This window comes from Hyperolius riggenbachi, chromosome 10 (genome assembly GCF_040937935.1).
Source record: "Hyperolius riggenbachi isolate aHypRig1 chromosome 10, aHypRig1.pri, whole genome shotgun sequence".
In the NCBI taxonomy this organism is placed as follows: Eukaryota; Metazoa; Chordata; class Amphibia; order Anura; family Hyperoliidae; genus Hyperolius; species Hyperolius riggenbachi.
Window position 1 is genome coordinate 264019561 of NC_090655.1, and position 17361 is coordinate 264036921.

Here is a 17361-nt window from a genome sequence, read left to right on the forward strand (position 1 = left end):
AGAGATGTCCCGAACGGTTCGCCTGCGAACTGTTACAGGCGAACTTTAGGTGGTTCGCGTTCGCCTGGCGAAGGCGAACTTTTGCGGAATTTCGATTCGCCCTATAATGATCCATTGAGAAGAACTTTGACCCTCTACATCATAGTCAGCAGACACATTGGCTATCATTCATAAAGCATTTCCGCATGCGGAAATGCTAAAAACAGCTGACTTTACCGACCACTCGGCAAAGTCAGTATTCATAAAGCCTCTTTCCGCATAAAAAAATGACACTACCGAGCAGAGTGATAAATCGCCGCCTTGTGCGGTGATTATCCGAACAAATGTAGCAAAATGTTCATTCATAAAGATCACCGCAAGCGGTGAGAGGTCGGGAAGTACCGCTCCCTCTGATGTGGCGATACCAATGCAAGTGAATGGAGACACACAGACCTCCCAGGCAGCTGCAGCAGAGCGGAACACGGAGAAATGTATCAACTCGGCAGCTTCCGTGTCTCCGCCTGCCTACCGCCAGCCTACCGCCTACCTAGTTCGGGGAATCTCCGCACTGTCACCGCACCTGGATGTTTTTTATGAATGCTCACCCAGAAGTCTAAAACACTGCCAGCGGTGTTTTCTCGCAAAGATTCCCCGTACCGACAGCTCCTTTATGAATGATAGCCATAGTCACCAATCAGACTGCACTCACTCTTGGAGCCCCCCCCCCCCCCTATAAAAGGCAAGGTTCTCCTGTCGTTTTACTCACTCGTCTGCCTACAGTAATTAGTTAAGGGACAGCTGCTGACAGACTCTGCTAGGGAGAGCTTAGTTCGGCTCTTGTAGCCTTGTTCCTAGCTGATTGTTATTCCTTGTATTACCCTCTCTCTCTCCTCCCGGAGGGAGGAGGTTCTCGTCTTCCAGGGAATTGTAGTATTTCAAAAGACATCTTACATACCGTGGCTGGGAATTGAACCCAGGTCTGAGTGTGTGGTAGGTAACTCACTTAACCACTATACTACCACCAACACTACATGCTGAAGCCAGTCTATCTACTATATACAGCATACAGTTAGGTAAGATGACAAGACATAAATAAGAGTAAAAGTTTGAAAGCCAGCCGTCACAGGAAGCAAAGAGAAGTGCCCCTCCGTAAGCCGGCTGCAGGTTTAATACTGACCAGGGAAGAGTTAAATGTGACATCATCTGAGCCATCCCCCAAGCCTACAATTGGCTCAGACCCCTCGTGGTGTCATGACACACACCTAATTAATTAATATTCCGGTTGCTTTCTAACCCAGTTACAAGGAATGCCATGTTTGGTAAATATTGGCTATGTTTACCTTTCTGTCGACTAACGGTCGGGGGCAGCTTAGGCCTATGACCTTCCACAAGGAATATATTCCTGGTAACTGACTGTATCATCTCTTCTACAAGAACCTCTGCTTAAAGGAGACTCTGCGAATCAAGCCTTTTAACTAACTCAGTTCAAATAACTGAGGCCTACATATAATACTTAGATTATAACACCCACCCAGACTCCTCCTCCTCTTCTCTTTTACATGTGGCTGTGTGTAGAAGCCAAGCTTGGAACAGCAGCTCCACCCCCATCCCACCCAGACTCCTCCTCTGCTCCTTCACATGTGGCTGCATGTAGAGGCCAAGCTTGGAACAGCAGCTCCACCTCCATCCCACCCAGACTCCTCCTCCGCTCCTTTACATGTGGCTGTGTGTAGAGGCCAACAGCAGCTCCACCTCCATCCCACCCAGACTCCTCCTCCGCTCCTTCACATGTGGTTGTGTGTAGAGGCCAACAGCAGCTCCACCTCCATCCCACCCAGACTCCTCCACCGCTCCTTCACATGTGGCTGTGTGTAGAAGCACAGCTCAGCACAGTAACTCCACCTCATCCCACCCAGACTCCTCCTCCGCTCCTTCACATGAGGCTGTGTGTAGAAGCCAAGCTAGGAACAGCAGCTCCACCCCATCCCACCCAGACTCCTCCTCCTCTCCTTCCCATGCAGCTGTACGTAGAAGCACAGCAGCTCCACCCCCTTCCCACCAGATTCCCTTTCCTCTCCTTCCCATGCAGCTGTATGTAGAAGCACAGCAGCTCCACCCCCTTCCCACCAGATTCCCTTTCCTCTCCTCCACATGTGGCTGTGTGCTGGGGCCTGGGGAAAATATAATGGACCCTCCCCTTTCCCCCATCAAATTCAGCTCCCAGCTCCACCCAAACCAGCTCCCCCTTAACTCCTACAGTTTCTCCCCCGGGCCCCGGCACAATACTAGCATTGCCTCTCACCTGTCCTGTTTGCCAGCGTTTTACTCTTCTCCTGCTGTCTACCTCTTGTGACCGGTGTGTGTTATGCGTAAGCATAATGAAATGACCGGCGTCACAAGAAGCAGGCATTGGTAAGAAGACATACAAATGGAACAGTGTACAGGCCGCCGGTGTTGTGTCTGATTGCGCTGCCTGTTAATTTGCGCTGCCCCGCATGCGCAGCACGAGACTGTGTGGCCACATTTCCTATTTAATTATGCTGCTGGTGGTAAAATGCTAAACATCTCCGCTTCCACACATCCTACACTCACCACATTTTCAGGTTAGAGAGGGGACTCCCAGAACTACCTCTATGCCAAATTGCAGCTTCCGAGCCCCGCTGGTTGAGGAAGTAGATTACACAAACCTATCTTGTGAACCAGCGGGACTCGGGGGCTGCAATTTGGCATAGAGGTAGTTCGGGGGAGGGGGGGGGTTCCACTCTCTAACCTGATTTGGGGAGTGTAGGATGTAAGATAGTGAAGATGTTTAGTATTTTACCACCAGCAGCATAATTAACTTCACACTGAGCATGCGTACTACTCAGCGTGGAAGGGAGCTTCCGAGCAGCTCAATCAGACATTACACAGGTGAGATGCCAACACTGCAGGGGCCCCCCGGCGACCACATAAGGGAGGTCAGGGGTCAAGCAGCGCAGGGGGCTCTGTATCCCTCGGAAGGCCTGGGGCTGGGGGCAATTGCACACCTTGCCTTAACCTGCTGGGCGGAAGGGTTTTTTTTTCGCCCAAATTTATTTTTTATCACGTAGCTAGCCTATCGCTAGCTACATGATTCCCCCTCCCTGCTCCCTCCCTGCTCCCTCCCACCCTTCCGATCGCCGCCGGCGATCATGCCTATCGGGAAATCCCGTTCTGAACGGGATTTCCATCAGGGCTTCCCCGTCGCCATGGCGACGAACGGAGTGACGTCATCGACGTTGTGACGTCACAGGGAGTCCCGATCCACCCCATAGCGCAGCCTGGCGTTGATTGTCCAGGCTGCGCAAGGGCTCTTTCGCGGCGGATCAGCGGCGATCGAAACAAACACGCAGCTAGCAAAGTGCTAGCTGCATGTTTGAGAAAAAAAATTTGTGCAAATCGGCCCACCAGGGCCGGAGCGGTGCACAGTGGCGTTACTGGACGAGCTCAGCTCGTCCAGAACGCTAGGGAGGTTAAAGGACAACTGAACTGAGAGGTATATGGAGGCTGCCATATTTATTTCCTCCTGGCTATCCTGTTGATCCTCTGCCTATAGTATTTTTAGTCATAAACCCTGAACAAGCATGCAGCAGATCAGGTGTTTCTGACTTTAATGTCAGATCTGACAAGATTAGCTGCATGCTTGTTTCTGGTGTTATTTCCTACACTACTGCATCCTAATAGACCAGCAGGACTGCCAGGCAACTGGTATTTTATAAAAGGAAATAAATATGGCAGCCTCCATATATTTCTCACTTTAGTTGTCATATTCAGTTCATATTTCTCACTTCAGAAGTACCGACTCTGGTTTTGTGTAGAAGCATAGCTCAGCACAGCAGCCCCGCCTCCATCCCGCCCAGACTCCTCCTCATAAACGGATGAGTGCAGGTGATGGTACAGAGACTGCACTTAGCTTATTCACCACAAGATGGCAAAAGAACACCTCCCAGGTGGAACGCACAGACAGGAAATAATGAAACCAAAGAGAGGAAATGATGTAACACATATGTTTGGAGTAGGCCGAGAGAGCACACGGCTGGAAGAGGTAATTGTGTGATTGTTATTATATATTGGGCAGAGCAGAGATCGGGGTGGACATACTTTGTTACAGAGGAGGTCATAGTACACCTGTCACTATGCTGATCACCCCCCTTGAAGTAATTGCCATACAAGAGACTCATATAACTACTGTGACTTGTTTGCCAGTTTTCTAGTGGCCCCCCTATATGTGCCATAGATTAGGGCTAGCATCTCACCTTCCTAGTAATATGGATCAACAAGGTGTAGGTGGGCACCAAATGCTTACTGAGGATGGTCACTATAAGGCTGCTCCTATGAGGAATGTGCTCACGTAAATCAGCAATCAATCAGTGGGATGAGAAGAACAGTCGGAGCACCAACTCATGCACATAGGGATTTAATGGCAGTCATATAGGCATACAGGCATTCCAGCAGGGTTACAAGAGAGAGATACAGGCCTTACAGCCGTTACACGGCAACTGCCGCTTCCTCAGAGACCACAGGTATCAAAAGCTATACAGATATGCAGTCATATAAATACACAAATACATAACTACTTACCACTCCCCACTGTCTATCAGTCGCTACCGAGTGCGTGCCGCCATTAGCGCGGCTACGATCGTTTCCGGGGTATTCCCCGCCCACTTCTGGGGTCGCTTACCACAGTGGCCAATCGGCGCCCTGGAAAGTACAACCTATCCGGCGCTGCGCTTAGGCTGCTGTTGCGAGTGCGTCCTTAGTTACCTTGTAACATTGATAGTGTAGACAGTGGGGGCGTGGTTCTGCAAAAAGAGAAAACAAGAAAAAAGAAGAAATAGACATTTAAAATCGGCCTAATTAGACTAATAAAAACCAAAATTAAAAAACAGACACATAGCGAGGCTTCCATATATCAAAATTCAAGATTTGCTGGTACTAATTAATATGCATCCAAAAAGCAATGGAGTTCATTACGTTCGTTCAGTCCATTTGCAAAGCAAGCATCTGTCATTGAGATGAAACAAGCCTCTTCTTGTATCAACATTTGTTTACGATTACCACCTCTGTGGGGGATTGGTACATGTTTCAATGCTGTAAATCTTAGACCTCCTGTCTTTCCCTCATGACATTCTCTCATGTGGGCTATAAATCTGCCAGCACCTACCCCTATACGTACAGAATTAACGTGTTGCTGAAATCGAGTGGCTAGCTGCTGTTCAGTTTTACCCACACTAGACTTGCTAGTGAAAGCAGATATGCGAGACCTAATATACCCCTCTGGGGTGCCAAATATGAGTGAAAAGGAAATAAAAGCACTGAAGGACTTACAAAAGAATGAAAGTGTAGTTTTGAAAAAAGCAGACAAAGGGGGTAACTTGGTACTGATGTCCCGAGAGTACTATGTAAAGGAAGCAACAAGGCTCCTAGAAGGTACCCCGGGAGAGTATATTAAACTACCCAGAAATCCTACTGAACAATATAAAAGTCAACTACAATCGGTGTTACGTAAGGGGGTAGAGACGGGTCAGATTACCAAGAAACTAGGGGAGGGCTTGTTGCCATCTTTTCTGCAAAATCCACAAGGATTCATTTCAGCCACCAGGTCGACCGATTGTGTCGGCCAGGGGCTCTCTTACTGAACCACTGTCCAAATTTTTGGACTTTACCTTGAAACCTTTTTTGGATGGAATACCATCACTATTAAAGGATACTCTGGATGTGCTACAAAAATTAAGTGTGTTGAAATGGCAAAAAAATTACACTCTGGCTTCCATTGACGTGGTTAGCCTTTACACACGGATTCCACAGAATTTGGGGGTCAAGGTGATTAATAAATTCTTGCTGGAACATGGAGAAGACTGAGAATGGGTGGAGTTTGTAAGCAATTGCCTAAAGTTTGTCCTTGAACATAATGCTTTTATGTTTGAGGAAAGATGGTACAGACAGGCATCCGGTGTTGCGATGGGAACGGCTGTGGCCCCAACCATCGCCAATCTGTTTTTGGCAGGTTGGGAAGAGGTTTCTATTCATAGCAACACCAATCCCTTTCGCGATTTAATTGCCTGCTGGTTTAGATTTGTGGACGATTGTCTGATTGTTTGGAAAGGTGACCAGACCAGTTTTAATAATTTCGTGGACTATATAAACAACAATACGTTCAATATGCAGTTCACTGGAGTGTGGGGGGGGGGGGGGGGGGAGAAACGGTTGAATTCCTTGACCTCCAGCTGTTTACCGAGGGAGAGAGTATCCAGACGAGGGGACACCGTAAAATAACGGCCACAAACTCTCTCCTTCGGTACAACAGCTATCATCCCAAACACACTCGAGATGGAATTCCATATGGTCAGTTTCTACGACTAAAAAGAAACAATAGTCTGGAATCTGACTTTGAATAGCAGAGTTTTGATCTGGGAATGCGTTTCTTGGCGAAACAGCATCCAAAAGATCTGATACTGAAGGCGTATGTTAAAGCCAAATTAAAGAGACGCAGTGATCTGATATGGGAAAAAAAGGAAAGACAGTAATGAGGTTTAACTATCAGAATCAAGATCATGTGGCAATGGTGTTTGAATACTCTCCAATGGCTGAGAAGATACGTAGTTGCATCCTCAGACATTGGCCTGTCTTAAAGGTAGATCCCGCTCTGAGTCATATTGCGGATAAAAAGCCTTTGATTACCTTTAGAAGGGCACGTACAATAGGAGACGTGGTAACCTCCAGTGAATTGAGGATATGTAAAATGGAAAATTGGCTCCATGATTTATGTCCCAATGGAAACTATAAATGCAGGACCTGTAATCATTGTGACCAATTTTTACCTGGAAAGGTGATACAATGGGGAGGGACTAAAATTGTCTTTAAAGATTCTTTGCATTGTAGATCCACTTATGTGGTCTATACAATTTCATGCCCCTGGAAAAGATTTTATGTGGGTAAAACTGAACAGCAGTTAGCCACTCGATTTCAGCAACACGTTAATTCTGTACGTATAGGGGTAGGTGCTGGCAGATTTATAGCCCACATGAGAGAATGTCATGAGGGAAAGACAGGAGGTCTAAGATTTACAGCATTGAAACATGTACCAATCCCCCACAGAGGTGGTAATCGTAAACAAATGTTGTTACGAGAAGAGGCTTGTTTAATCTCAATGACAGATGCTTGCTTTGCAAATGGACTGAACGAACATAATGAACTCCATTGCTTTTTGGATGCATATTAATTAGTATCAGCATATCTTGAATTTTGATATATGGAAGCCTCGCTATGTGTCTGTTTTTAATTTTGGTTTTTATTAGTCTAATTAGGCTGATTTTAAATGTCTATTTCTTCTTTTTTCTTGTTTTCTCTTTTTGCAGAACCACGCCCCCACTGTCTACACTATCGATGTTACAAGGTAACTAAGGACGCACTCGCAACAGCAGCCTAAGCGCAGCGCCGGATAGGTTGTACTTTCCAGGGCGCCGATTGGCCACTGTGGTAAGCGACCCCAGAAGTGGGCGGGGAATACCCCGGAAGCGATCGTAGCCGCGCTAATGGCGGCACGCACTCGGTAGCGACTGATAGACAGTGGGGAGTGGTAAGTAGTTATGTATTTGTGTATTTATATGACTGCATATCTGTATAGCTTTTGATACCTGTGGTCTCTGAGGAAGCGGCAGTTGCCGTGAAATGGCTGTAAGGCCTGTATCTCTCTCTTGTAACCCTGCTGGAATGCCTGTATGCCTATATGACTGCCATTAAATCCCTATGTGCATGAGTTGGTGCTCAGACTGTTCTTCTCATCCCACTGACCTTCCTAGTAATAATTCACATCACAGAGACAAGAGAAGATGTATATGGAATATAGCCATGTCCCTCCAGTGCCGGCATCTCACCTTCCTAGTAATAATTCAGTCACATCACAGAGACAAGAGAAGATGTATATGGAATATAGCCATGTCCCTCCAGTGCCGGCATCTCACCTTCCTAGTAATAATTCAGTCACATCACAGAGACAAGAGAAGATGTATATGAAATATAGCCATGTCCCTCCAGTGCTGGCATCTCACCTTCCTAGTAATAACTCACATCACAGAGACAAGAGGAGATGTATATGGAATATAGCCATGTCCCACCAGTGCTGGCATCTCACCTTCCTAGTAATAATTCAGTCACATCACAGAGACAAGAGAAGATGTATATGGAATATAGCCATGTCCCCCCAGTGCCGGCATCTCACCTTCCTAGTAATAACTCACATCACAGAGACAAGAGAAGATGTATATGGAATATAGCCATGTCCCTCCAGTGCCGGCATCTCACCTTCCTAGTAATAACTCACATCACAGAGACAAGAGATGTATATGGAATATAGCCATGTCCCCCCAGTGCCGGCATCTCACCTTCCTAGTAATAACTCACATCACAGAGACAAGAGGAGATGTATATGGAATATAGCCATGTCCCACCAGTGCTGGCATCTCACCTTCCTAGTAATAATTCAGTCACATCACAGAGACAAGAGAAGATGTATATGGAATATAGCCATGTCCCTCCAGTGCCGGCATCTCACCTTCCTAGTAATAATTCAGTCACATCACAGAGACAAGAGAAGATGTATATGGAATATAGCCATGTCCCTCCAGTGCCGGCATCTCACCTTCCTAGTAATAACTCACATCACAGAGACAAGAGAAGATGTATATGGAATATAGCCATGTCCCTCCAGTGCTGGCATCTCACCTTCCTAGTAATAATTCAGTCACATCACAGAGACAAGAGAAGATGTATATGGAATATAGCCATGTCCCTCCAGTGCCGGCATCTCACCTTCCTAGTAATAATTCACATCACAGAGACAAGAGAAGATGTATATGGAATATAGCCATGTCCCTCCAGTGCCGGCATCTCACCTTCCTAGTAATTATTCACATCACAGAGACAAGAGATGATGTATATGGTATATAGCCATGTCCCTCCAGTGCCGGCATCTCACCTTCCTAGTAATAATTCAGTCACATCACAGAGACAAGAGAAGATGTATATGGAATATAGCCATGTCCCTCCAATGCCGGCATCTCACCTTCCTAGTAATAATTCAGTCACATCACAGAGACAAGAGAAGATGTATATGGAATATAGCCATGTCCCTCCAGTGCCAGCATCTCACCTTCCTAGTAATAATTCAGTCACATCACAGAGACAAGAGAAGATGTATATGGAATATAGCCATGTCCCTCCAGTGCCGGCATCTCACCTTCCTAGTAATAATTCACATCACAGAGACAAGAGAAGATGTATATGGAATATAGCCATGTCCCTCCAGTGCCGGCATCTCACCTTCCTAGTAATAATTCACATCACAGAGACAAGAGAAGATGTATATGGAATATAGCCTTGTCCCTCCAGTGCCGGCATCTCACCTTCCTAGTAATAACTCACATCACAGAGACAAGAGAAGATGTATAGGGAATATAACCATGTCCCTCCAATGCCGGCATCTCACCTTCCTAATAATCATTCAGTCACATCACAGAGACAAGAGAAGATGTATATGGAATATAGCCATGTCCCTCCAGTGCTGGCATCTCACCTTCCAAGTAATAATTCAGTCACATCACAGAGACAAGAGAAGATGTATATGGAATATAGCCATGTCCCTCCAGTGCTGGCATCTCACCTTCCTAGTAATAATTCAGTCACATCACAGAGACAAGAGAAGATGTATATGGAATATAGCCATGTCCCTCCAGTGCTGGCATCTCACCTTCCTAGTAATAATTCAGTCACATCACAGAGACAAGAGAAGATGTATATGGAATATAGCCATGTCCCTCCAGTGCCGGCATCTCACCTTCCTAGTAATAATTCACATCACAGAGACAAGAGAAGATGTATATGGAATATAGCCATGTCCCCCCAGTGCCGGCATCTCACCTTCCTAGTAATAATTCACATCACAGAGATAAGAGAAGATATATATGGAATATAGCCATGTCCCTCCAGTGCCGGCATCTCACCTTCCTAGTAATAATTCAGTCACATCACAGAGACAAGAGAAGATGTATATGGAATATAGCCATGTCCCTCCAGTGCTGGCATCTCACCTTCCTAGTAATAATTCAGTCACATCACAGAGACAAGAGAAGATGTATATGGAATATAGCCATGTCCCTCCAGTGCCGGCATCTCACCTTCCTAGTAATAATTCACATCACAGAGACAAGAGGAGATGTATATGGAATATAGCCATGTCCCTCCAGTGCCGGCATCTCACCTTCCTAGTAATAATTCAGTCACATCACAGAGACAAGAGAAGATGTATATGGAATATAGCCATGTCCCACCAGTGCCGGCATCTCACCTTCCTAGTAATAAGTCAGTCACATCACAGAGACAAGAGAAGATGTATATGGAATATAGCCATGTCCCTCCAGTGCTGGCATCTCACCTTCCTAGTAATAAGTCAGTCACATCACAGAGACAACAGAAGATGTATATGGAATATAGCCATGTCCCTCCAGTGTCGGCATCTCACCTTCCTAGTAATAATTCAGTCACATCACAGAGACAAGAGAAGATGTATATGGAGTATAGCCATGTCCCTCCAGTGCTGGCATCTCACCTTCCTAGTAATAATTCAGTCACATCACAGAGACAAGAGAAGATGTATATGGAATATAGCCATGTCCCTCCAGTGTCGGCATCTCACCTTCCTAGTAATAATTCACATCACAGAGACAAGAGAAGATGTATATGGAATATAGCCATGTCCCTCCAGTGCTGGCATCTCACCTTCCTAGTAATAATTCACATCACAGAGACAAGAGAAGATGTATATGGAATATAGCCATGTCCCTCCAGTGCCGGCATCTCACCTTCCTAGTAATAATTCACATCACAGAGACAAGAGAAGATGTATATGGAATATAGCCATGTCCCTCCAGTGCCGGCATCTCACCTTCCTAGTAATAATTCAGTCACATCACAGAGACAAGAGAAGATGTATATGGAATATAGCCATGTCCCTCCAGTGCCGGCATCTCACCTTCCTAGTAATAATTCAGTCACATCACAGAGACAAGAGAAGATGTATATGGAATATAGCCATGTCCCTCCAGTGCTGGCATCTCACCTTCCTAGTAATAACTCACATCACAGAGACAAGAGAAGATGTATATGGAATATAGCCATGTCCCTCCAGTGCCGGCATCTCACCTTCCTAGTAATAATTCAGTCACATCACAGAGACAAGAGAAGATGTATATGGAATATAGCCATGTCCCTCCAGTGCTGGCATCTCACCTTCCTAGTAATAATTCAGTCACATCACAGAGACAAGAGAAGATGTATATGGAATATAGCCATGTCCCTCCAGTGCTGGCATCTCACCTTCCTAGTAATAACTCACATCACAGAGACAAGAGAAGATGTATATGGAATATAGCCATGTCCCTCCAGTGCCGGCATCTCACCTTCCTAGTAATAATTCAGTCACATCACAGAGACAAGAGAAGATGTATATGGAATATAGCCATGTCCCTCCAGTGCTGGCATCTCACCTTCCTAGTAATTCAGTCACATCACAGAGACAAGAGAAGATGTATATGGAATATAGCCATGTCCCTCCAGTGCCGGCATCTCACCTTCCTAGTAATAATTCAGTCACATCACAGAGACAAGAGAAGATGTATATGGAATATAGCCATGTCCCTCCAGTGCCGGCATCTCACCTTCCTAGTAATAATTCAGTAACATCACAGAGACAAGAGAAGATGTATATGGAATATAGCCATGTCCCTCCAGTGCCGGCATCTCACCTTCCTAGTAATAACTCAGTCACATCACAGAGACAAGAGAAGATGTATATGGAACATAGCAATGTCCCTCCAGTGCTGGCATCTCACCTTCCTAGTAATAATTCACATCACAGAGACAAGAGAAGATGTATATGGAATATAGCCATGTCCCTCCAGTGCTGGCATCTCACCTTCCTAGTAATTCAGTCACATCACAGAGACAAGAGAAGATGTATGTGGAATATAGCCATGTCCCCCCAGTGCCGGCATCTCACCTTCCTAGTAATAATTCAGTCACATCACAGAGACAAGAGAGGATGTATATGGAATATAGCCATGTCTCTCCAGTGCCGGCATCTCACCTTCCTAGTAATAATTCAGTCACATCACAGAGACAAGAGAAGATGTATATGGAATATAGCCATGTCCCTCCAGTGCTGGCATCTCACCTTCCTAGTAATTCAGTCACATCACAGAGACAAGAGAAGATGTATATGGAATATAGCCATGCCCCCCCCAGTGCCGGCATCTCACCTTCCTAGTAATAACTCACATCACAGAGACAAGAGAAGATGTATATGGAATATAGCCATGTCCCTCCAGTGCCGGCATCTCACCTTCCTAGTAATAAGTCACATCACAGAGACAAGAGAAGATGTATATGGAATATAGCCATGTCCCTCCAGTGCCGGCATCTCACCTTCCTAGTAATAATTCAGTCACATCACAGAGACAAGAGAAGATGTATATGGAATATAGCCATGTCCCTCCAGTGCTGGCATCTCACCTTCCTAGTAATTCAGTCACATCACAGAGACAAGAGAAGATGTATATGGAATATAGCCATGTCCCTCCAGTGCTGGCATCTCACCTTCCTAGTAATTCAGTCACATCACAGAGACAAGAGAAGATGTATATGGAATATAGCCATGTCCCCCCAGTGCCGGCATCTCACCTTCCTAGTAATAACTCACATCACAGAGACAAGAGAAGAGGTATATGGAATATAGCCATGTCCCTCCAGTGCCGGCATCTCACCTTCCTAGTAATAATTCACATCACAGAGACAAGAGAAGATGTATATGGAATATAGCCATGTCCCTCCAGTGCCGGCATCTCACCTTCCTAGTAATAATTCAGTCACATCACAGAGACAAGAGAAGATGTATATGGAATATAGCCATGTCCCTCCAGTGCCGGCATCTCACCTTCCTAGTAATAATTCAGTCACATCACAGAGACAAGAGAAGATGTATATGGAATATAGCCATGTCCCTCCAGTGCCAGCATCTCACCTTCCTAGTAATAATTCACATCACAGAGACAAGAGAAGATGTATATGGAATATAGCCATGTCCCTCCAGTGCCGGCATCTCACCTTCCTAGTAATAATTCACATCACAGAGACAAGAGAAGATGTATATGGAATATAGCCTTGTCCCTCCAGTGCCGGCATCTCACCTTCCTAGTAATAACTCACATCACAGAGACAAGAGAAGATGTATAGGGAATATAACCATGTCCCTCCAATGCCGGCATCTCACCTTCCTAGTAATCATTCAGTCACATCACAGAGACAAGAGAAGATGTATATGGAATATAGCCATGTCCCTCCAGTGCTGGCATCTCACCTTCCAAGTAATAATTCAGTCACATCACAGAGACAAGAGAAGATGTATATGGAATATAGCCATGTCCCTCCAGTGCTGGCATCTCACCTTCCTAGTAATAATTCAGTCACATCACAGAGACAAGAGAAGATGTATATGGAATATAGCCATGTCCCTCCAGTGCTGGCATCTCACCTTCCTAGTAATAATTCAGTCACATCACAGAGACAAGAGAAGATGTATATGGAATATAGCCATGTCCCTCCAGTGCCGGCATCTCACCTTCCTAGTAATAATTCACATCACAGAGACAAGAGAAGATGTATATGGAATATAGCCATGTCCCCCCAGTGCCGGCATCTCACCTTCCTAGTAATAACTCACATCACAGAGATAAGAGAAGATATATATGGAATATAGCCATGTCCCTCCAGTGCCGGCATCTCACCTTCCTAGTAATAATTCAGTCACATCACAGAGACAAGAGAAGATGTATATGGAATATAGCCATGTCCCTCCAGTGCTGGCATCTCACCTTCCTAGTAATAATTCAGTCACATCACAGAGACAAGAGAAGATGTATATGGAATATAGCCATGTCCCTCCAGTGCCGGCATCTCACCTTCCTAGTAATAATTCACATCACAGAGACAAGAGGAGATGTATATGGAATATAGCCATGTCCCTCCAGTGCCGGCATCTCACCTTCCTAGTAATAATTCAGTCACATCACAGAGACGAGAAGATGTATATGGAATATAGCCATGTCCCTCCAGTGTCGGCATCTCACCTTCCTAGTAATAATTCAGTCACATCACAGAGACAAGAGAAGATGTATATGGAATATAGCCATGTCCCACCAGTGCCGGCATCTCACCTTCCTAGTAATAAGTCAGTCACATCACAGAGACAAGAGAAGATGTATATGGAATATAGCCATGTCCCTCCAGTGCTGGCATCTCACCTTCCTAGTAATAAGTCAGTCACATCACAGAGACAACAGAAGATGTATATGGAATATAGCCATGTCCCTCCAGTGTCGGCATCTCACCTTCCTAGTAATAATTCAGTCACATCACAGAGACAAGAGAAGATGTATATGGAGTATAGCCATGTCCCTCCAGTGCTGGCATCTCACCTTCCTAGTAATAATTCAGTCACATCACAGAGACAAGAGAAGATGTATATGGAATATAGCCATGTCCCTCCAGTGTCGGCATCTCACCTTCCTAGTAATAATTCACATCACAGAGACAAGAGAAGATGTATATGGAATATAGCCATGTCCCTCCAGTGCTGGCATCTCACCTTCCTAGTAATAATTCACATCACAGAGACAAGAGAAGATGTATATGGAATATAGCCATGTCCCTCCAGTGCCGGCATCTCACCTTCCTAGTAATAATTCACATCACAGAGACAAGAGAAGATGTATATGGAATATAGCCATGTCCCTCCAGTGCCGGCATCTCACCTTCCTAGTAATAATTCAGTCACATCACAGAGACAAGAGAAGATGTATATGGAATATAGCCATGTCCCTCCAGTGCCGGCATCTCACCTTCCTAGTAATAATTCAGTCACATCACAGAGACAAGAGAAGATGTATATGGAATATAGCGATGTCCCTCCAGTGCTGGCATCTCACCTTCCTAGTAATAACTCACATCACAGAGACAAGAGAAGATGTATATGGAATATAGCCATGTCCCTCCAGTGCCGGCATCTCACCTTCCTAGTAATAATTCAGTCACATCACAGAGACAAGAGAAGATGTATATGGAATATAGCCATGTCCCTCCAGTGCTGGCATCTCACCTTCCTAGTAATAACTCACATCACAGAGACAAGAGAAGATGTATATGGAATATAGCCATGTCCCTCCAGTGCCGGCATCTCACCTTCCTAGTAATAATTCAGTCACATCACAGAGACAAGAGAAGATGTATATGGAATATAGCCATGTCCCTCCAGTGCTGGCATCTCACCTTCCTAGTAATTCAGTCACATCACAGAGACAAGAGAAGATGTATATGGAATATAGCCATGTCCCTCCAGTGCCGGCATCTCACCTTCCTAGTAATAATTCAGTCACATCACAGAGACAAGAGAAGATGTATATGGAATATAGCCATGTCCCTCCAGTGCCGGCATCTCACCTTCCTAGTAATAATTCAGTAACATCACAGAGACAAGAGAAGATGTATATGGAATATAGCCATGTCCCTCCAGTGCTGGCATCTCACCTTCCTAGTAATAATTCACATCACAGAGACAAGAGAAGATGTATATGGAATATAGCCATGTCCCTCCAGTGCTGGCATCTCACCTTCCTAGTAATTCAGTCACATCACAGAGACAAGAGAAGATGTATGTGGAATATAGCCATGTCCCCCCAGTGCCGGCATCTCACCTTCCTAGTAATAATTCAGTCACATCACAGAGACAAGAGAGGATGTATATGGAATATAGCCATGTCTCTCCAGTGCCGGCATCTCACCTTCCTAGTAATAATTCAGTCACATCACAGAGACAAGAGAAGATGTATATGGAATATAGCCATGTCCCTCCAGTGCTGGCATCTCACCTTCCTAGTAATTCAGTCACATCACAGAGACAAGAGAAGATGTATATGGAATATAGCCATGCCCCCCCCAGTGCCGGCATCTCACCTTCCTAGTAATAACTCACATCACAGAGACAAGAGAAGATGTATATGGAATATAGCCATGTCCCTCCAGTGCCGGCATCTCACCTTCCTAGTAATAAGTCACATCACAGAGACAAGAGAAGATGTATATGGAATATAGCCATGTCCCTCCAGTGCCGGCATCTCACCTTCCTAGTAATAATTCAGTCACATCACAGAGACAAGAGAAGATGTATATGGAATATAGCCATGTCCCTCCAGTGCTGGAATCTCACCTTCCTAGTAATAATTCAGTCACATCACAGAGACAAGAGAAGATGTATATGGAATATAGCCATGTCCCTCCAGTGCCGGCATCTCACCTTCCTAGTAATAACTCACATCACAGAGACAAGAGAAGATGTATATGGAATATAGCCATGTCCCTCCAGTGCCGGCATCTCACCTTCCTAGTAATAAGTCACATCACAGAGACAAGAGAAGATGTATATGGAATATAGCCATGTCCCTCCAGTGCTGGCATCTCATCTTCCTAGTAATTCAGTCACAGCACAGAGACAAGAGAAGATGTATATGGAATATAGCCATGTCCCTCCAGTGCTGGCATCTCACCTTCCTAGTAATAATTCAGTCACATCAGAGACAAGAGAGGATGTATATGGAATATAGCCATGTCCCTCCAGTGCTGGCATCTCATCTTCCTAGTAATTCAGTCACATCACAGAGACAAGAGAAGATGTATATGGAATATAGCCATGTCCCTCCAGTGCTGGCATCTCACCTTCCTAGTAATAATTCAGTCACATCACAGAGACAAGAGAAGATGTATATGGAATATAGCCATGTCCCTCCAGTGCTGGCATCTCACCTTCCTAGTAATAATTCAGTCACATCACAGAGACAAGAGAAGATGTATATGGAATATAGCCATGTCCCTCCAGTGCCGGCATCTCACCTTCCTAGTAATAATTCAGTCACATCACAGAGACAAGAGAAGATGTATATGGAATATAGCCATGTCCCTCCAGTGCCGGCATCTCACCTTCCTAGTAATAATTCAGTCACATCACAGAGACAAGAGAAGATGTATATGGAATATAGCCATGTCCCTCCAGTGTCGGCATCTCACCTTCCTAGTAATAATTCACATCACAGAGACAAGAGAAGATGTATATGGAATATAGCCATGTCCCTCCAGTGCTGGCATCTCACCTTCCTAGTAATAATTCAGTCACATCACAGAGACAAGAGAAGATGTATATGGAATATAGCCATGTCCCTCCAGTGCTGGCATCTCACCTTCCTAGTAATAATTCACATCACA

General features: G+C 45.2%; 1 pseudogene; it reads left to right on the forward strand.

Annotated features, from left to right (window-relative positions):
* Positions 1–3933: 3933 nt before the first annotated feature.
* LOC137535436 (zinc finger protein 850-like) overlaps positions 3934–17361 on the forward strand; it is a 93963-nt pseudogene continuing 80535 nt past the window's right edge.